General features: G+C 37.8%; 1 protein-coding gene across 1 annotated transcript in view; it reads left to right on the forward strand.

Annotated features, from left to right (window-relative positions):
* The first annotated feature begins 4,766 nt into the window (after positions 1 to 4,766).
* Positions 4,767 to 22,166, forward strand: part of LOC306859965 (plexin-A1-like) — a 223,554-nt gene continuing 206,154 nt past the window's right edge. The window contains exon 1 of the mRNA XM_079401423.1: positions 4,767 to 4,929. The gene's annotated coding sequence lies outside the window, so the exon portion shown is untranslated. The remainder of the gene's footprint in view (positions 4,930 to 22,166) is intronic.

Below are 22,166 nucleotides of genomic sequence, written 5' to 3' on the forward strand. Positions count from 1 at the left end.
CTGCCCAATTACGAGGGCAGGACTGAGCAAGCAATTACAACCGTTTTGGCAGAAGCATATGTAGTCTTTTTCTCTTCTTAAGTTTGATGATGAAATCGCTGGTGTTTTATACAAATGTGAAAGGCCATGAACTCATATCTGAAGTTGTTGTTGACTTGGTTACCATATCTTGGTGTAGGGGTTAAAATGGTTGCAGTCTATGACCCTTCACTAAGCCCTGCCTTTAAAACATTACTGACCACAACTGTTGCTACCAACCAATTCACAGTCAAACTTTTGCTCATTTCGAATGTTAGATCCGCTATCTGTGTTTGATGTAACCAAGGGGTGGAGCTTAGAGAAAGGTCAATTGATGGTATGTTCACACAAATTTTGGTTCAGACTCCCTTAAACGGTTAGTTTACCCCCCAAAAATGAAAATGAATGTTATTAATTACTCACCCTCATGTCATTCCAAACCTGTAAGACCTTCCTTCAGAAGAAAGCTTTTTGACCATGCATAAACAGCAATGCAACTGACAAGGCCAAGAAATTTAGTAAGGACTTTGTTAAAATAGTCAATTTGACATCAGCGGTTCAACCTTAACTTTATGAAGCTACAAAAATACTTTTTGTGCACAAAGAAAACAAAAATAATGACTTTATTCAACAATTTCTTCTCTTCCCCGTCAGTTCCCTGTGAATCCCAAACTGACTGAGTGTATGAATGCAGCGACTTTGTGTATGCGATCTCTGTGCGATCATATTACAACGCAAGGTCTAAATCTATATGACCATCTAAATTTGATACTTTTCATCAAATATTATTGTAACATCATCAGCATGTCTTCGAGTTGCATTACATGCTTGATTCCTAGCTTCCGTATCAATGATATTGATTTTCGTGTGAAGAGCAGGAAATGTACAAAAAAAAAAGATATATACAATTAGCTATTTATAAATGAAGTTTGATATATTGGTTTTTACGTAATGACTTAATGCTCAGTGTAAAGAAGGACATCAAAGCTCTGTACATCGCAAATGTAACACATCCATTAGACAAAAACACACTAAGTCTAACATCTAATTACCCAGCCAGGGAGGAACAAAACGAAGCTTATTTCTGGATGCAGACACCAGACAGTGTCCCCACGCCCACGCTCCTTTGCTCTCTGCTCCTTACTGTCCTCACTCCGATCATTTAGTGAGTTAGACAGACCTAATTCACACAGAACTGCAGCGTGAGCAAAGAAGATAAAGCGTGTCTGTGATGCTCCACATGATCAAAAAAAAAAAAGCGTTGAAGAATGGAGGGAAAAAAACACACTCAGTTTCCACCGGTTCCTCCTACTTGCCCCAGTCACACATCACAGGGGTGCAGAAGCAGCCGGTCCTTTCTCTTCTTTTTGATTTGAGCTGGAGAAAAAGAAAGTGTTTGTCCCTAATTAGCTTCCCCTGCTCCCGCTTCCACACAAGATTTTAATTATGATTGGGTGTTGCGGTGGATGTGAAAGAGATGCATGGCTGACATCAAGGCGGCGCTGGCCAGGAGAGATATGCCATGAGCCCCGCAAGCAGTCTAACATTATATGGAAGCCTTTGCTTGGTGGAACAATGTCCTGCAAGGAAATGTGTGGCCGTGAACTGTGGGACATGATACTGATGCAGAGAGCAGGGAGCAACTTACAGCTGCGGGTTTGCAAAAGCAACAGCCATCACAGCAGACCCCCGAATCCATGTTTCTCTAAAAGGTTTTGAAAAGGTGACTGGGGAGGCTCTGTTACAGCCCACATACTGGACCTGTATGGATAAGGCTACGAAAATACACTGGGAAGTTGGAACATTCTTGTCTTCATTTGCTGGATAATATACATCCATATTAGGGATAAAAGAGAAAATGACTAATATCCCTGCGATCACCACGCTTCATCAAAACTCCAGGAGTTAGAGAGAAAAGTTTTAGACCTAATCAATCTTAGTCAGACTTTTTTAATGCCAGTGACCTTGCAAACATCCCCAGGGAGGAGCGGCACACTTACATTCAGAGCACTTTGTTTTTAAGATGCAAGGCCAACTACTGAATGACCTGAGTCATCCCGCACCTGCCTTTAAAAGCACCTGATCAACACCTGTAGAAGCTCTCTGGTCTCCTATCTCATGTACAGATTAATACTGCCTGTTGAACTCGGTGACTCTGATAGAGTCGGTTTGTAGAAGCCCTTCAATTTCATTCGTTTTCTCAGTGTGCTCTTGTGAATTACTCAGTGATTTCTAGGCAGTTTTGACTGGCACGGCGTGATGATGTACATTTTGTGGTGGTATTAGTCTTACAAGTGAAACGCTTGGCTCTTGGTTTAAAGTCTGATGCGTGCTGTAGCTTATTCTGGCCAAGAACATCAACTTAGAAGTTTAAAAATTAACAATAGCAGTTGTAATTTTTGTGATGTATAGGGACAGGCACAACTAAAATCAATGCTATTTCACAAATAAACTAGCATGCAACAAATTGGATCTATAAAAGGGTGCACAGATAATCCCAAAGAAATGAGCAGGAAATGTGTATAGACTTTGTAGTCAATATTACTTTGTAGTAATCTATCTTGTGGCCTATAAACCTTAAAACGTCAAAGGTTTTTAAACTCCACATTTTTGACTTTGTCAAGCCAACATTTAAAGTTTTCTATTGTTAAAAAAGGCTTTGTTATAGTATATGAATTTTGTTAAATTCAATTGACAGAAACAAACTTTGAATTCCAGCTCAACACAAACCTTCTCTTCTTCTTACACTTTACTAAGCAAATGGAAGACCACCAGTCTATTTGTTTTCCACCAGTCAACAGCAACAAACTTGTTCACATTTAGTCCTCAAAGTTCCTTTACCTTTAGGAAATCAGTGGACAATTGAGAATCAGAGCACTTCAGCCTGATGCTCACCGATTTTGTCATTTTTCTCACCCTGCCAGATTCTGCTGTGCTTTGTTTTGCTGACATGAAAATGTGTTTGCCTAAAACATTTATAAATCTCTTCATTTGTGAAATGGTCACTGGCCTATTATATTGTCACCAACACACTATACTGTACGTATTTTTGTAAACTTGTCACTTTTTTGGTCAGACAGCATCTTACAAACAAGGACAAAATAAGGGCAGACACTGTTATTTGTTGTAAACAGCTTGAAGCATCTGTCCATTGAAGCAATCAGTGATGATGTACCAGAAAAGCCTCACATCACTGCAAAATTGTCTACAGAAATACAACCATGCAAACCAGTGTTATAAAGGTTAGAGTAGAATTTCAGCTGAAGTTTATTTTAGTCTAAGTTTTGACTGTTCTGACAGCCTTGTTTGTGCATTCAGACTTCGTCTTCAGTCTAGCAGTGGATTTGTCAGTGGGTGTGCAAGTTTGATCCTGAATCCACAGTGTTTATCAGAGAAGCTTTGGTTTCTTTCTGAGGAAGGTTATGTGTGCAATAGGATGATGGGATTGTAAAGCTCAGCGGGTGGTCAAATACATTCTAACATAAGATGGTCTTTGTCTATCACTGGTCAAACAAGAACCTAACCTCAATGTAATCTAAGTATTTATAATACCATATAAAGTAAATATTGGATGGATACCATCTTTTTTTGGCAAAGTATTGTTTTTAAATAATTGTTTATTTCGTTTTATATGTCTGTGTTCTGGTCACACATTTTTTCACTTTTTTATTTTTATTAAGGTTAAAGCAACCTAGTTTGAGTATTTTCAAAATTCAGATGACAATTGTTAATTTTTGGTTTCAATATACTGCATATTCCCCACATTTATTCTTGTATAGTCTGCATTTTATGTTAGTCTCCAGTGTTGAACTCTATTGTATGCACATTTCTGATGTATCTGTGAAAATGCATGGCTAGAAATCTCCTAAAAACACAGCATTGGGGAGACTGGGAGTTTTGCAACAATTTATTTCAAGAAACAGTATGTAACTCTTATATAATCAAATGTACAGTATATAACAGGCTATTCACATATTTGTCTGCAACAAATTGGAAACAAACTACAACCCTATAACAAATGCCTACTATTTTAAAATAAATAAATAAATAAATAAAAATCTATTTCATACATCTACATAATGATTAAATGTAAACGTGGCCTGAAGTAATTTTTGGGGCACAATATGTCATGGTTCCTTTACTGTCCCCCTTACTATGTATATTGACTTGGACAGAAACTGATCACAATGGAGAGCATTTCGACAGTGTACGGTTGCTATGGTTACTCCATCTTGCCAACGTGACTACTGTTCGTCAAGGTCTATTTGGTATCAGGTGAAAAACGTGCACTTGTAATATGTATCTTTTTTGTCATTACAAATTTTTAAAAAGCCCGTGAAACCTATACTTGTTCAAAATAAAATAATTATTGTAGGCTTAACCCTCCATTTCATTTTAAACATATTTATTAAAAACACACACACATAGGGAATATTTCACTCTTTTGGCTAATTTCTAATTGCTTTGATTAATGGCGGCATTACTCGCCTAAAGCGATTTTATACATAGCTTTTACTTTATGCTTGGCTGACATACACAAAAGACAAACAAACAGTCGTCTGTGTGATTGTAATAAATGTGCTTAGATACATCGACAGGTGGTGCAACGGACCGGTATTCAATACTACAGACTAACTGTATATTTCACCATACAGGCTCTAGCGCGCTCAATGTCGCCGCCTGGCCGCGGCGCGAGATATATGTATCAGGCAGCGCGTTCCCTGAGACTCAAAACGAGGCTGCGTCTCGATCAGGGCGCGCGGACCGCATTCCTCCTCATTCATGCCGTGCTGAGACTCTTCACACTCGGAAAGTGCAAGCGGAGCTTTACACACTGCTGCCGAGAAAATGTGCTCAAGTTTGAGATTTTACGCATGGCGAGGATAATAAACCAAGGCATAAAAAGCACAAGTAAGTACCCTCTGCTCTTTACGCACAGGCGTGACTTTTCAATGCAGTTTGTTTGGGGGGAAAATGCAGTTTTTTGAGCTCGGATGCATGTCGAGCGCTGTTTTCTTCGGCGTTCACAGTGAATGTATCGATACTTGATTGCGTCGGAACAGCCGAGGAGTGCGATGTGAACATTTTATATGCGGTTTGACACCTCAGTGTCTATTAACTGACGCATTAAACAAGAAGATATCTGCATTGAGCAGCAATAGTGGATGGCTAACTTGGTTAGATTCCCTGTGGTTTAATTGCTTTACTGAAATAAGTAACAAGCAGGTTATGTGGGTACAGGGGCATTCTCTGGGAATATGCAGAATGTAAACGATGCGTTTGTTGGATAGCTCAGTTTACCACTGCATATCACACTTTTAGGGATACGCTTAACTGCATAGGGAGGAGGGTTTGATTAGGCTATATGAATCAGGCTTTGTCCAACACCTATCAGTTGTTCAGTTATTTGGATAGTCAGTATCAATGTGACAGTATGTGGGTTGGCTGTCTGTAAATTCTCGCAAAGACTAATTCAGATGGGAATTCGGCAAATTGGATGTAGGTTAGAACTGTTGGGCTGCAGGAGAGGCGATTAGACGAATTTTTAATTGCAATGTAATATCTGCATAATATTCACTGTAAAGCTCCATTAGACTCATTCAAATCTCAGAATCTTTATTACGATTAAATGACCTATTTTCTTCAGCAGACACTAATATATATTTTCTTCGGTGAGGCGGGCAACTGTTTGACAGTCGAAGGTACTGTGTTTGTATCTTTATGTTGTGTATGCACGAGATGTTTGAAATGATGAGAATGATTTTAAGAAAAAAGTAGACTCGTCTGTGTTTGCTTGTAGCCTAGTAAGTGAACTGAAAGATGAGGTTTTGGGGCATTCTAGCTCGGCGCCCTTCCACAGAGGGTTCGCGACTGGCTTTGGTTTTTCATACGATTGAAAAGAGCTTCACGTTGGAAAGAATACGTGTATTAAGAACGTAAATGTGTTGCATGAGAGGTCGGTGAATAATCACAAAACATTTATCGAAAATTGGTCGTTTAACGTACACTTCAACCACCCAGTCAGCATTAGATCACTCGTAACTGGAGTTAAAGGTTTATTGTGGTGAAATAAGCAGACTACTGGAGAGCGCGACATCCAAAAGTTACGTGTTTTATATTAAACACTTCTATATGTTTATTGAGAGTTTGATGCCTAAAACGTGCGCATAACGAATGGGTCGTAGTGATGCCATTTTCGTTTCAGTTGCATTCTTGAAGTAGCTCACATTGTGTTATAGTTTCTTTGTAGTGATGCAAATTCTAAGCGATTTTGGTTCCGATTCTTCTTAATGGACGCACTGCCGAATCTTTTAGTACTTCTGAGTAAGAAATAGTTGGAAAAAATGAATCCATGTTTACCTGTCCATAGCGCTCTGTTGACAAATGATGAGAGTTTCAGATTTAAATGTAATAACTGTTGCAAAAACGTTGTTTACGTAGGTTTTCTAGCAATTATTGGGAACTAACTCTACAGGCTATGATGCATTGAAGCTACGAACACAATGTATTAATATATTCCATTTGCTCATTGACTGAATAGAACTGTTTACAGAGCTCATGCATATTTGATTTACAAAAAAAGACTATTTCCTTGGGCAGTTGTTCGCGATTTGATCATGTTTCACTAAAAGGAATCAAAAGAGTCGTTTTTTGGGAATCGCACCACACTGTATGTTTTTGATTCACAATCGGCTCATAAAAGTTGGGTCTGATGTTATCTGGATCCACCGGTGTATTTTTAAATTGATATAAATTAATTCAATAAATTTAGGTAAATATTTATTTATTTTTTTCCTTTATATGTTTACTATTGAAATGTTGTTGTATGCATTTGTCAATTTTATTTAATTTCTGTATTTTCTTAAATGGGTGGGTATAGAATATTTACAGAGTGTTAACTTTTAGTTTTAGTTACTTTTTCTTATTTGTAAGTCGCTTTGGATAAAAGCGTCTGCTAAATGACTAAAAGTAAAGTAAGCGCTTGTTTTTCCAAAGTAATCCAGTAAATAAACTATAGCTAGAGTCTTTGTATGTGGCACTCTTATACTGTCAATAAGAGTTTGTTTTATTAAGAGATGTTATAGCATCAATCTCAACGTTACAGGCGTAAACGTCCACCTTTATGTCAAAGCGGTTCGCCTCTGTGGGAAACGAAGTGTGCCATGTCAGAATTAATCTCGCTTCGAGTCGTTATGTTCCGTGCACTCGGCCTTTGCCGTGATTGACGGATGTTTTAAATATCCCTGACATCCTCACCTTCGAGCTTGTCAGTGCCAGCCTCCTCTCGAGTCTCTCTGCCGGTGTGGAGTGGGCTGTGGGCTGTATTAAAGCTCCGTGCCCACTCTACATGAATAGCTGCGTGCTGAGACACTCTTGGCGCCTTTTCCCACACGATCACAATTAGATGTAAATTAGTATGTCACAATTAAAAGAGTCACGAGCATTTATAGTCAGTTACATTTATAGTGGGGAAGAAGGGGGCTAGTTGTCACACTTTTTGTTCTAGTGAATATTACGTAAGGTTGGCTTATTTTTGAAAGTCAATTTCTGTATTGGACATTGCCTTAAAGATAGCCTATATGCAGTTTACCTTTTGTGACAACTTGCCCCAGTAGTGTTTTTATTGTGTCTTAGAAACAACAACAACAATTTAATATTACTAGTTTATTAATATTTATTTATTAACTTGTCGTTATATATTTTTTGGGGGGGTTTGAAGTAGATGTTTTAAAGGAAAATACAAAGCTCTTGATTTTTGACTCAGAAACTGTAATATTGCCCATGTGACAACTAGCCCCGCCTTCTATACATTAAAGGATTATTAATTAATAATCTTGCCCGAAAGAATCTCTCCTCCAAATTTATCAGCTTTAGCTGCCAGTTTGCGGTTTCATTTTTCCTTTTCTTGAATAGCAGGCTTGAAGATTCTCATTACTTGTCTTTCTAGTTTCCTTCAATATCACTCCTAGGACAGACAATGATAGCTTTTTGATTGAGTTTATCATAAAACACAAGTTATTTAATTTACCCTTCCAATCCATTATCAGCTCTTTCTGCACCTCAAATCTGCGCAAACGTCGAACTAACACAATAAAGGCAGTCAGGCCTGAAGTGTTTTGAAGCTGACTGTATCAGATCAGAGGAAGAGATAATAAAATAGTTTCTCTCTTCACTTTTCTTCTAGTATGTACGTTTATATAAGTGTGCGCCGAAGGCTGGCAGATGGTTATCCCTCTGAGAAAGCATGTGATATTTAGATACTTCATGCCATAGGAATATGACAGGAATAGAGATTCCATTTTATATTTGATCAGTCTTTTTAGCAGCCTGCTCTGTTGTATATTTTTAGTGCCTTGGTATGATGTGCAAAGAGCACTGTTACGACAAATTCATTACCATTTCCTTTTACTGAGTTACTGAGTGCGTATAAATAGTGCTTTGGCTGGAGCAGGGTTTTGAGATTGAAGGGTCAGGCCATGTTTTGTTTGTCATGGCCGTCTTCCAGAGGAGATACAGCTTTTCCCGCTCCCTCAACAGACTGGAGGTCTCAGCTGGAACCTCGGAGTAGGATCAGTGCCACTCATGATGTCAGGACAGGAATGATGAGCTCTCATTCTTCTAGTGTTTTTCCAGCCCTCTTTCTTTTCCACCGCCCATCAAAATAAAAGAACTAACGGCTGATTTAGCAAAAAAACATTTCCACCTCTACCTTTGTGTGGAGCTACTGTATTTCTTGTTTTGCTGTCAGAATATGGGGCAGGTAGTGAGGTTAGAAGCTTGACCAATGAAGCTTGACCATGACCAAGAGTATCTCATTTCAGAAAACATGAGTCAGCAGCATATAATTTAACCGCTGAACAGTATTACATAGCACCGTATTCTAGGAATAGGTAAGTGATGTGCTCACTCGATCACAGACACTATTTTCCTTTCTCTCTAAAGAACCAACCTGCTGTGTCTTGACCCAGTTCCCGGAGTATGCCCCAACTATTCGACTAGTGCTTGAAATACCAAGTGTGACCTTCGACCTCATTGTCAGGTCACATACCATTGTGAATGAAAGCGTCAAGGGCCCTCGAATGAGCTTTTGCAGCCTTCGCCCATCTCGGGTCAGCCTCTAACCACTTTATGCATATTGAACATTACATCAGTTAGCATTATTAGTGATGCACGCTGTTAGAATTAAATTACAACGTCTGGGACCGTTAATGTACGTCAATACCAGTCAGTGGTGTGGATTTCTCTTTTGGGACAGGGTGGGGAGACCTTTCCACTCACCTCTCCTTTCTAGTTTCCAGGACGGCGCATCTATCCCTCAGCCTTTTCGGGGCTTGGATCCGATCAATGCTATCTGCCATCTGCTTGCAGACTACAGCTTTACCACCACCCTCTGAGGAGTTTTCTATGGCCCCTACAACTGATCCTGGTTAGCATTGTCATGGCACTCACAATGTATTATGTTAAGCATAGGGTAGGTTTCACTGATGCCAAACCAGCTGTTAAGGGTATTATTAACTGGTGCCGTGATGTTTTTCCTTTTCGCTCGCCTGTTTTGTATCTAGAAGAGCTTTAGGCTTCTTGTAATGGAAGTCACAGACTGGCAGCATCTCGGAGCCAAATTTATTCAAAGGTGTCTCTTACAACTCATCCCTTCAGGTCTGATTTGAATTGTGTGTTTATTTACCCCTTTTTGATGAAAGCGACTCTGGAAGCTTAGCTTTAGGCAAAGCGAAATTAGTAATAAGAATAGCCATGCGTTTGCGCTGTATGTGCGAAATAGCTATGTTTCTTACCTTTCCGTTCTTCATGGTCTGTTCAGCTTTGCTTTTTGTGATTCCTCCTTATGGTATAAGCAGTGTGAACTCAATAATAGACTATTTACTGTCTGGTTCATTTCATTTGGCCGTCGTCTCTCCTTGGATACTGCCGCTGAAGCACTTCCTCAGGCAGTTGTGGTTTGTGTACTGAAAGCCGGTTAAATAATGCAAGATCTCTAGACTGGCCATGTAAGTAAGACTAAAAGTGATGGGGCCCAAGGGAACGTCCCTCTCAGAGGAACACAGACGCGCCAAAAGACCTTTCAAGAGGTCAATGGTAGCCATATAGGTGTGTTTTCAATGTATAAGCAACTGTATAGTGTGCATAAGATATGGTGTAGTTTATAATATAGCGCTCTGTAAAGTTGTTTTAGCAAATCGATAAAGCTTTCTCTTGATAGATTGATAGATGTAATATTTCATGATATTGAATTGGTTTTAATAAGAGCGTTGAGCTTGTTAAGTCAAGGTCCTAGTGTTCAGTCGCCTCTTAATTAATATCTCATTAAAAGACAGCGTGTATTGATCTCTCTCGGTAATGTTCAACCTTTAAGACAGCCAGAATGGATTTAGATAGTTGACCTCATAATCTCAACTGTTTTCACTTGTGGTTCATCCTGGCATTATAGATCGGGACCTTTGCTTTGTAATTTTGGCTGCTGGTGATCTTTGCTTGGCTGGTTTTGGGCTAAAAGCGGGTTTGATTTGGAGCTCGCTTTGTGTGTTGGTTTTCTTTTAGGATTAGGTCTAATCCGGGTGAGAGAAACCAGCGCATTGGATCCGTCGTGCCAGACTTATCCGTTGCCCGAGTAACAGAGGACTGTGAAAGGGTTAATTGAAATCCCAAAGCGAGGTGACGTGTCGCCCTAATCCACGCTGACCCTTGACCTCTAACCTCACGGGGGGTCTTTGACGTCAGACCTTCTTGTCACTGCAGGCTTCTTGGGAGCCCAGCAAACTTCTCATTCAGTAATGATGCTTCCTGACAGAGCAGCAGCTCGGGAAACAGAAATTATTAATCATGTTTCTAGCAGCTAATCATGTTTTTCCAGCAGTCTGAGAGCGTGCAAGTGAAGGGATGGGCTGCTTCTTTTTAAGAAGGTGATTATGGAACAACAGCATCAAATGAGTGTACTTTAAAAGGTCCATACGGATGCAGGCGAAAATGAGATGAGTTTGAATGGAAGTTAAATGTAATGTTTTCCCATATTCGATTGAATAAGTTAGGAATCATGACATACCACATATAGTATATTAATTTTTGCCATTCTCTCAAGGTGTGTTTGCATTGATTAGCTAATGCTTGGAAGGTTCTTGCTAGTACACTTACATTTGAGCTTATTTAACTCCCATTGTTAGATTATGTACCTGCTCATTTGCATAAACCTTCAAACTAAGCTCAACTTGTTGTATAAGTGGTTGCTGTTGTGAAATCTTAAAATTAATGAAAATTAAAGACTTTGTTTTTATTTTTATTTTTTTTTACCTGCAAATTGCTGTCAGTGTGAACGCACCTTTATTATGTCTTAGTTCCTCATTTTCCAAAACTTGATTTCGTAAGAATTGGTGATAATTCTCACAAAATGGAGAAATTGTAAGAAATAATGCAAGTTAACCTAGTGATATAGTCCAACCTCTAAACCTAACCATGAATGCAAGAGCAATAAAATATTTTACAATGTTTTATGATTTTGCAATTTTTAACAAATGAATGATCAGGTGTTATGAGTCTGTCTGTCTTTAACTTGCATGCAAAAAAAAAATTCTTCTTAAATATTTTTGTAATCCTTTCAAATATTCTTTTGAACATTATTTTTCTCATGTACAGTTTTTAAACATTGCACAAAGAAATTCTAATGATTTTGCTATGTTGTTTGCTATGTTCTTTCTTTCTTTCTCTCTTTCTTTCTCTCTTTCTTTCTTTCTTTCTTTCTTTCTTTCTTTCTTTCTTTCTTTCTTTCTTTCTTCTCTGAGAGGTTTTTTTAAGTTGCATTTTGAACATGGGCCTCTCTGTAGAGCTCTGTTGAACATCATCAGCCTGAATCCTTTAACATAGCCGGCTGCAGGCATTCTGTCTCCCTGGAAAATCTCCTTTCTACACATACCCCCCCCCACTCTCGAACACACTCTCTTTGAGTGGCCCGTTCTGGAAATGATTACTCTGCCAGACCAATGAGCAGGGTTCCCTTTGATGGGTCATAAACAGAGGTCGGAGGTCAAATTCCTCTTCCCAGATGGAATTCGCTTGACATGCTTCACTGCAGAGCCCGGAGGTGTCATGGGGGACGGACTGTACGCGTGCCATCATGCCTTAGTGGGTTAGTCTGAGTGTCTGTGTGCAGGATTGCACCAGTTAATCTCCTTTGAGACTCTATTTAGAGAGAGGTAATGTGCTATGGTGCCTATGGAAGGTGTGTGTCTGTTTGAATGAGTGAGGGAGTAGATGACATCGTGTGTGTGTGTATTTGAAAGTGTCATTCTGATGAAATGACTAGGAGGTGTTCAGCCACAGGGGTGTTGGGCTGTGTGCCTTTACACCTCTCCTGACAACCTGCATTTAACGTGTGTTTAGAGCGGTGTGCGATTCACTGTTTGTGAGGTGTTTTCTTCACCGCCTCTTGTTGCCTCCCAAAGGAGCTTTTCAATGGGTACAAATTTTGACAGCCTATTGCCAATAAATTCAGATTTTAGCTGGAAAATAGGTTCATAAAAGTGTACTTGTTTATGCAGAGAAATACTTGTCTCTAGACTGATTAGGCTCCATAAAGCACTCAACAGTGTCTTTAGTGAGAATGTGAACGCACAATGAATGCGCAATATGGTGCTTAGTGGAAGTGGGTTCTTTCATGCTATAATTTCCATTTTTATATGGGCAGCTGACATGGCTTTTTTATTTGCTGTTTCTTCATGAATAAGATTTAGAATCTGAAATTTCATGTTGAAGAAAAATGGGTTATTTATTTATTTTTACAATATGTCTTTTGTATGTATATTATTATGCAGTCTCGTGGGAAATATGGAATTAAAACTTTCCTTAGTATGTCCCCAGAGTTGAATAACACATTAATCAAATAAAACATTCTGGCATTTTATCAGTTGAGTTCTATTGTCTTTTAAAACACGAATACATGAATATTGTACATCTTTAAAAATTGTCTCCAAAGTTTCCTTTGATAAAATTTCTGCAAAGCTTGATATTTTAGTTTGATTTATTTTTAGACAGGCCATTTTCAGACATATCTGTTGAATCTGACTTGGGAGTTGAGCCTTAAAGTCTAAGACGATCTCGAAACAGAGTCATGTTAACTGTTGGCTGTCAAAAGTTTTTAATCAAAAAATGGTAAAAACAGTCATGGAATCTAAAAACATTCTCATATGGTCCGTTTGTAAAGTTGAAGGATATTCAAGAGATGATGCTGGTTTGAATCTCTCTTTTTCTTCATTTATCCTCTGTCTTGCTGATAAAAGGTAAGCCAAAAAGTTTCTACGACATCTTACTACATAAGCCCAAAAGCAGTTTTACTGCATTTGCTGTTTTCAAGGAAAATTAGACTTTTTGTGCTGCTTGCCTGTGCAAAACTTGCCAGCAGGATGCTAGTGTGTTCTGGGAGGTTGCCAGAACCTTGCTATGCAGTTGCTAAGGTGTTCTGAGTGGTTGTTAACATTCTACTCTGGGGTTGCTAGGGTGTTCTAGGTGGTTCATAGTCGGTTGCTTACTGTCCCAATTTCAGGTCTCAGTGATATTGTCCCTAAATACTGAGAATACATAGCTATTTCTGAGTGAAAATTGTTTCTAATAACTTTGACAATTAATTACAAGGAAACAGCAAGTGACACATTGAATTAAATGTGAAATTTTGAAGTAGAAAGACTAAACTATATATGTGACCCTGGACCACAAAACCAGTCTTGTGTCAGTTTTTAGAAATTCAGATTTATACATCAACTGAAAGCCTAATAAATAAGCTTTCCATTGATGTATTGTTTGTTATGATAGGACAATATTTGGCTGAGATACTACTATTTGAAAATCTGGAATCTGAGGGTGCAAAAAAAATCAAAATACTGAGAAAATCACCTTTAAAGTTCTTCGCTATGCATATTACTAATCAAAAATAAAAATTTTATATATTTACGGTAGGAAATTCACTAAATATCTTCATGGAACATAATCTTTACTTAATATCCTAATGATTTTTGACATAAAGAAAAATTTATAATTTTGACCCATAGTGTATTTTTGGCTATTGCTACAAATATACCCCATATATATATATATATATATATATATGTGTATGTATGTGTGTGTAAAATATAGGCCTACTCCAGTAATCTGTTTTATTAACAACTTTGAAAAATCATCATTTACAATGTACAAAAACAAGCTTTGGGCCAGTTGCCATGGAAGACCATTTTTGTAAGTCTTAACAACTATTAATTTATTTCTTGTTATTGTGCCGTTATAATTTTGACCCTTACTAGTGCCGTAAAACTACCATTTGACACTTTTTGTAGCGTATTAACCCTAAATCATATCAGAAATCAGATGTCTTTACTTTCACTTTCTTTTTCATAAACAATATTAATACTAACCTAGGCAGAAGCACCTGTCTGTTCTAATAGATTGCAAAACGCTTTACAAGAAAATACTATTTCCGTTTTTCTGCTGCAAATGTGTTGTTTAATAAAATGTTTTACTTGCTGTTTCTTTGTAATTAATTGTGAAGTTTACTAGCCATTTCTGAGTGAAAATTGTTTCTACACTGTGTTTTTTCAGTCTACTGAAGTCTACTGAATTTATATTTTTTTTTTGGGGGGGGGGTCTGACAGGTGAAAAATTATTCCCAAACAATACATTATCTGAATATATCTTACAAGAAAATACTAATTCAGGTTTTTCCTTTTACATTTAATTCCATATGTTACTTACTGTTTCTTTGTGAAAATTTTCTACACTTTTTTTCAATGTAGCCTCTGAGGAATCATTCATGACATTTGTAGCACAAACTGTGCCACATTAAACTTTAAGAAATAACTAATCTGAATATGAACAATTATAATAGTGACACAAGCCCTTCTAACTATTCCAAAGTTTCAAGTTTTCTACACCCTTGCCCTGTGTATTTGACTCCAAAAGAATGACCTTGTCCTTATATAGACCTAAAGTGATGCACCTCTATATTTAATATTCAGAAGGACAGAGACATAAGCGCATCTCTCCTCACATCCGCAGCTGTTAGAACTCGAAATCTCTCAGTGGATGAGAGCTTTTGTGAGCTGCAGCAGATGCTGTTTGGTATAAAGGCTCCAGATGATCGCGAGAAGAATGAGTTGTGCTAAGAGCTGGCAAGCTGACCAATGCAATATAGATATTTCTCTACTTTTTTGCTTTATGAATGTGCTGCAATCCCAAAACTTAGTTTTCATGTGCAAAAATAGCCTGGGTCTGAATTTTAGCAAACTGAAAGTGTCTATGCGGTGTTGTTTATTGAAGGGCAAGAGGATGGGACAGTAGGTTAATAGCTAGCTTTATTTTTTTTCGTCCTTGGCAGATGTATTTTTGTGCACGTGACTGTGCAAGTCCTGCAGCGGGCTGCGTTTGTGGCTGCCACCGGATCGTTGTATAATTGAGAGTGTGATCCTCTTGAGTTTGGTATTTACAGCGGCTGACGATGCTGTCGCTTTCACACTCTTGGCTCAGATAAGAGTAGTCTGTTTTAGCCTCTTGCTACATGACTGTTTCCAGCTCGATTCTCATGCTCCTGTGACCCTGTGAGTGATGGCGGTGCAGTGCCTTAATGACCATCAGCAGAAGCGGGGCGACCCTCGGCTGTGCCGCTGGCATTAAACCGGATGTCTGTTTGTGTGCAAGCGTTTTAACATAAGGACTGCTCAGCAGTCAAGCAGTGTGTGTGTGCTACCGTAATGATAGCGCACTCCTGTTTACTTATGTGATTGACTACAAGTTTGTGTGCCAGGCACATGTGTGTGTGTGTGTGTGTGCACGTTTGTTTGCCGACTGGTCATCCTTAGACAGTTCTTAAAGTTTTATAGTCTCCAGTGCCAGTCTGTCTCTTTCCTGTTGGACTCCCAATCGTGTCCAGATGAGGCTGTTGCACTGGCGGCAGGGGAAATGCAAACAGGACGGAACAATGGCCTGGCCCCTGTGCTAAAATAGGCCACCAGACTGGGGTAGTGTCCAAACTCTCCTTAGGGGAAAACACACTAGACCACGCTAATAAACACTCAAACAAAATGACAGTGTTAATGCCCTGTGGGCTCTAAATCTAAAAAAGAGGATCCTATTTCGCCCGGTTTTTAAAACAACTGACAGTTTGTGAAGAAACGGCAAGGGGTTTGTCAGACAATTTTTTTTATTATTAATTATAAAAATCCAATAGTGAATGAAACAGAATAAAAATGTTAGCCATTTAATACAAAGTAATATACCATTTTTATTTTTATTTTAACCAACATGATGTACTATTGAAATATTACATTTTAATTCATGTTTATTTTTATGTAATTATTTAATATTACTTTTAATATTTGAATTTAGTTTGTAAATGTTTGAACTAAATTCGATAATTTCTTAAAAAATAATGTAAAGTAAAAATAATAATTTAATCTGAAACAATATCATTTTTATTAAATTTTAATGATCTAAAATGTAGTACTGTTTTTAATATCAGCTACCATTAAATATAAAATATTTAATTTAATGTTTTTTTATATTTAATTTTTCATTTAATATTTGAAATGATTTGTGTAAATAAAATCTGACAATTTAGCTAATTATTATAATTTTTTTAAATTAACTTTTGAATTATTCAAGTAAATCTGTTGATCTGAATGAATGTAACTATTTTTTTATAAAGTTTTTATCAGTGTTTTGTCTGTAAAATGTTTTCTACATTGATTGATATTACTTGAAACATCAAATATCAATGGTTTGAAACCCTGATTTAATGTTGTCGTTTTGTAAATAAATAATTAAACCTTCCTTTTCTTACATTAAACCCTCATTATTGTAAAAGAATATTATGAACTCATTACGGGGAGTATTTTACTGATAAGAGCAGAGGCTCATTCATAATGAATGTCAACATTTGCTCTTGTACACGGATGTGCTGTAGCTGATATTTTGTTCATGGTCGTAAATGGTTGTACTGTAGTGACTCATTTATTCTGTTTTCATCTATTCTTTTATTCCTTTTTCATTTAATCATCTAGCATATGACTTTGCATTTATGCTTTTCAGATGCTTTTCTCTCTTATTTTTTAGACTTCTAAATGGGGAATGATACAACAGAATGATTTATCCTAAAATGAATTGCTTGAACCAGTTGTTAGTGAATTTGATGGTTGTTGTAAGGGAAGGATGTGAAACGTGACGTAATGAAGCTTGGATAAAGTGTGCTCTGTTTGTTTAATTTGTAAAATCCACATAAGTGTTTCCAGAAGCAATTTTTATTTTTTTTCTTGTTTGACTGAAAATCTGGTTTACCAGTGCTGTTTTAGCCCTGTCACGAAAAGTAAACCTCAACGTGATCAATGTTTTTCCTTGCGACTTCCTGATCAAATCATAGATATACCTTAAGGAGTCCTGCTTTGGGCCTAGTCAGCCTGTCAGGCTCAAAACGGGGCACTTTCCACAAACACACGCCCCGTTCGCAGGTCTCGTTGTTTAAGCGTGTTACGTAGCGCCACAAGGGCTAAACGTGTTTGCAATTACAGCTCGCACTAAACCAGAAGCGACGGTCTCGGTCTTTCAGAAATCACACACTTGACATCTCCACATTTCCTCGCTCTCATACAGCCCAAATTTGCTTGTAGGTCTCGCTAGCCGTATTCCCCTGCGGTAAACGCACAGCATAGCTGAAATACCTGCAGCTCTCCCCCACACCCGCCGCTAATCAGTACCACATCTACAGACGCTTCCAGTTTTCCAGTAGATCGGTCTCTGATCCTTCGCCCGCGGGGCCCTGACACGTTCTCACACCAACCTCAACCCTTGGCTGGGATGAGCAGGCTCCCCGTCTGCCGCCGAGCCATTGGTCACTGTCATGGCAACACATTCCTGAATTGAAAGAGCTAGAAAAGGGGTGAGCGAAAGCTTCAGTGGCTTTTTGCTGCAGTAGAGCCACGAGTAATATTAATGGCCAAAGGAGCAGTCGGACAGCTGGCGTACAGAGGCTATTCATCATAATTGTCAAACTCTGACTGATCAACTCCTTTGTAGGGCTCAGACACTCCCGGGACAAGGTGCCCTAATTGCTGACTTAGGATCAAGTTTCTCGTTCCCCAGGCCTAATTTATAAGCATTATAAACCACAGACTCTCTCTCATGTGGAAGATCCATATTAAGCTCTAAGGGACATCTTTCACCTTGCTTAATCTTTGCGGTGCTCTTTTGTAACTCTAGAAGGTTTGGAAACTGAGCCCGTTTGGTTTTGATTCTGCAACCGGGTGATTTTCGTGACATTCAGCTGCGTTAATTGTTTTTGTATTGTATTTAAATATTCTGACAATGTTTCCTGCTGCTAAATCTACAGCTTCATGGCAAACAAAATTGCTGTAGATGAGTTATGAGCTTTCTAAATTGAATGCGCGCTTGATAGTAATACAAAGTCAACAAATAGACAACTTATGTGACGCACTCTCATGGTAACTATTTTAAGTTTTAGGAAATTGGTTTCTAATTTGTGTGAAAGCATGCATTCTTTAATTCAGTGTGATACTTGACATTTCTTTGTAATTATTTGTGAAATTTTCTGAGTTAAAAAATGTTTCTACACCATTTTCTATGTACTGTATGTACGGCTACGTATTAATGCCCCACGTTTCTGTACTAATCACATCATACCAATTTGCCACCTTGTAAAATAGTTAAATTTTCTCAACATTCTTCAATGTTCTTGCTAGTTTGACTTGTAAACTGAGTTTTTATTAGCTGTTTTTTGATTCAGTCAAAAAGACTCTAGAACTCACGATTTATCCATATAAATCTGAATCAAATTATTCAGTCAGAGCAGTTCTTGAACACGTTGTTGCAAACCTATAGGCCTATTTTCTGATGCTGTCTGTCAGTCCTCTGTCGTGTGTGTCATGTGTTCCCACCTCTTGTGTCCATATTTGGTTTGTTTCCTGTCCTTCTTTTAAGTGATTATTAGTTAATCTCATTATCTATGATTATCCTGTGTATTTATAGGCCTGTCTATTCAGTTTGATTTTGTCTGGTCTACTTGTTACTCCCCAGTGTTCCTGTCTGTGTCAGCCTTGCCTTGTCTCGTTACATCCTCCTGCGTGTTCCTCGTTCCTCCCTTCTGTGTGCACCGTGGCACTGTCTGTAGAAAGCCACATTTTTGAAGAATTATTTATTTTAGTTAAGTTCATGAGAGAAGTTGTTTGATTTGTGAACAAACTTCTTTTGAGTCTGGTCTTGTGCAGTGAATATTTTAATTATTGATGTAGTTTTCTAATATTACATTTTATATTTGAATTATTTTGTAAATGTTTTTATAACTAAATCTGATAATTTGCTAAAGTATTTTTTTACTTTAATTTAATAATTTACTAAGTAAATCTGATAATCTGATCATTTAATCTGACAAAACTAATGCATTTTTAAGATTTATATAAATGTTTTGTCTGTAAAATGTCTACAGCATTGCCTGACATCGAGTAACATTTGACAGGAGTAGTGATCGTTTTGTAAACATTGTCTTCTTTTGCAGAGAATCATTGAATTAATTGGTAATTTCACTGAGTTTATTGTAGTGGTGGGGTAATAAAAATAATCTTATGTTAGTTTAGTTTTGTTTAGTGTATTTAATTATGTAAATAGGATTAGCTAGCCTATTCTTCTTCCAAAAAAAAAAAAAAAAAGCTAATGGAATTAACAAACCCAGAATCGTTAAGTCGAATTGAAACCAGAATCGTTAAATTGCCATTTTTATGTATTAGCATAAGACCACCGCTATAAGCCTGTGAGCAAGAGTGTGTAAATACTTTGATTTACATCTATTCTTTGCTCTCTCGGTCTCTTTCCTTCTCCACAAGCATATTTCACCAGCAGCTTGCACGTTTAATGAGGAATTTCATTTCTATTAAAGATGCAAATGTAGCCTTTAAAGGAGATTGAGATGCTGGGATGAAGCAAGCATTCAGATGGCTTTATCTCCCCGCTCTGTTCATTAGCCGAGTGTAATTGTGTTAGCACAAACGCGTTCGCCGGGAACGCACATATCCAACTAGAAAGGTCACGCAGATGACATGGTGAAGGCGCACACGCACACACACTCACGTCTCATGCTTGACTTCATGACTTCATCTCTTGATAAGTCTTTTAAAATGAAAGCACCACCAGAGATGTTTGTTTGTATGCATGCATGAGTAGGTGGGTGCAAAACAATGAGTGAAGTTAGCGAAAGTGTAAAGCTCAGCACACAAACGCTCGCAGTGTGCGGAGGGAAGCAGGCCAGAGAACGGCCGTTGCCCAATGATGCGATCCTGATGGAATGTGCGCTAGTGAGGCCTGTGGAACATGAAACACCATGAGCTCGGAAGCTACCGTTATGGGATTTGAAGTCTTTATGCCCCCTTTTCCCCTGTAGTTTAAAGCATTGCACAGCCGGAATCGGTGGAGCGTTTCACATTCTGATCCTGGCACGAGTATTAGCTTGGCATTTGCCGTGGATAATTGTAGCTGGCTTAGAAATGACATCGTAATTGTGGAATAAAAAAAAAAAAAAAAAAAACCTACTTTGATTTGCAGGCGTGTTTATCATAATAAAGTCCATTGCACAACAGATGAGAGCGAGCTAATGAAAGAGGATAAGATGCGACGGGTGTACTTCTGCGACGGGCTGAAGGAAATAACCGAACGCTTCCCAGGAGGGAGAGAGATTTTTATTGATGGCTGAACTTTGAGTCAGCAGTGTTTGCAAGCTTTTATTGGCTCTGTGGGAGCTGTAGCCCAGACACTGAGGTGTGGTAATGGACTTGGATCTTAACACAACCAGAGAAGGAACGGGATGTGTCTGTTTGGTCTGCGTTTGTTGTTTGTGGGTGTTGCAGTTGGAAACACTATGATTTTATATTCCTCTTAGTTCTTGCATCAATTATTTCATGACTTTGCGCATGTATGTGCAACCTGTGTTAAAATATGCTTATGTAGTCACAATACATGGTTTTTAATAGACTACCACAGCAGAAACTACTGTGCTGTTGTGTGCAATCCTTTATAAGTTCAAATTAATATCAATATATTAACAAATGTCATTGTTTTAATGACATTTGTTAATATAGTTAGTGATTATGCCTTCCTGTAGCTCAAACAGTAAAGAATGGTGCCAACGAGGCCAAGGTCATGGGTCATTTTATTTTATTGTACTTTACTGTTAATATTGTAAAATTTTTATTGTAATCTTATTTTACTTTAACTTTTGTTTTTATTTTGTGTTATGCTATTCTATTTGATCCAATTAATTTTATTTAGCTTAAAGCTGCAGTCCGTAACTTTTTTTGTGTACAAAATTTATATAATAAGCGAGTACAACATGAATCCATTTTCCAAATCGTGTTTTTGGCTTGTCCTGAATCACTACTGTACACCTTTAATAAGTGTTTATTTTCGTGTTAAATATATTACTATTTTAGACTGGTTCGAGTAGGTACTGCTGCGGAATAACCCAGTACCTGCGTGATTCGTCATAGACATAAACAGAGAGAAGTAGCTCCGGCTATAATGTTCTTCCGCAAGATGCACACAGTTCTGTTTATTAGCCGCTAGAGCGCCAAAAGTTACGGACTGCAGCTTTAACTTTGATTTTATTTAACTTATTTTGCTTTAACTTTTGTTATCTTAAATGCTTCTGTTTTGTTATTCTATTTTATTTAAAATGATTCTGTTTTATCCATTTAATTTTACTTAATTTAACCTTTGCTTTATTTTACTTTTGTATTTGTTATATTTTTATTTATTTTATTATTTTTTACTTTTTAGTTTATTTAACTTTTGTACTACATACTTTAACTTTTTAGTTTAGTTTAGTTTTTTTATTTTTTACTATTAATTTGTTACCAAAGTGCAGGAACCCTGCATGGTTGTATGAATCATGTTTGTGGATGTACTACATGTGGATGACTTCATTGCAGTCATACTAACCATAGGTTTTCTTACATTAATATTAGCATCATTGCAGCATGTGTTAATCTGCTATGACTCGGTGTCTTGTAGTGTGAGTTTGCATAAGGTTGGTGACAGCTGTGTCATCCGGGGCAGGGTTAACATAAGCGCATCCATCCAAACTGCTGCGGTAGCAACTT

Source organism: Barbus barbus, assembly GCF_936440315.1.
Source record: "Barbus barbus genome assembly, chromosome: 40".
In the NCBI taxonomy this organism is placed as follows: domain Eukaryota; kingdom Metazoa; phylum Chordata; class Actinopteri; order Cypriniformes; family Cyprinidae; genus Barbus; species Barbus barbus.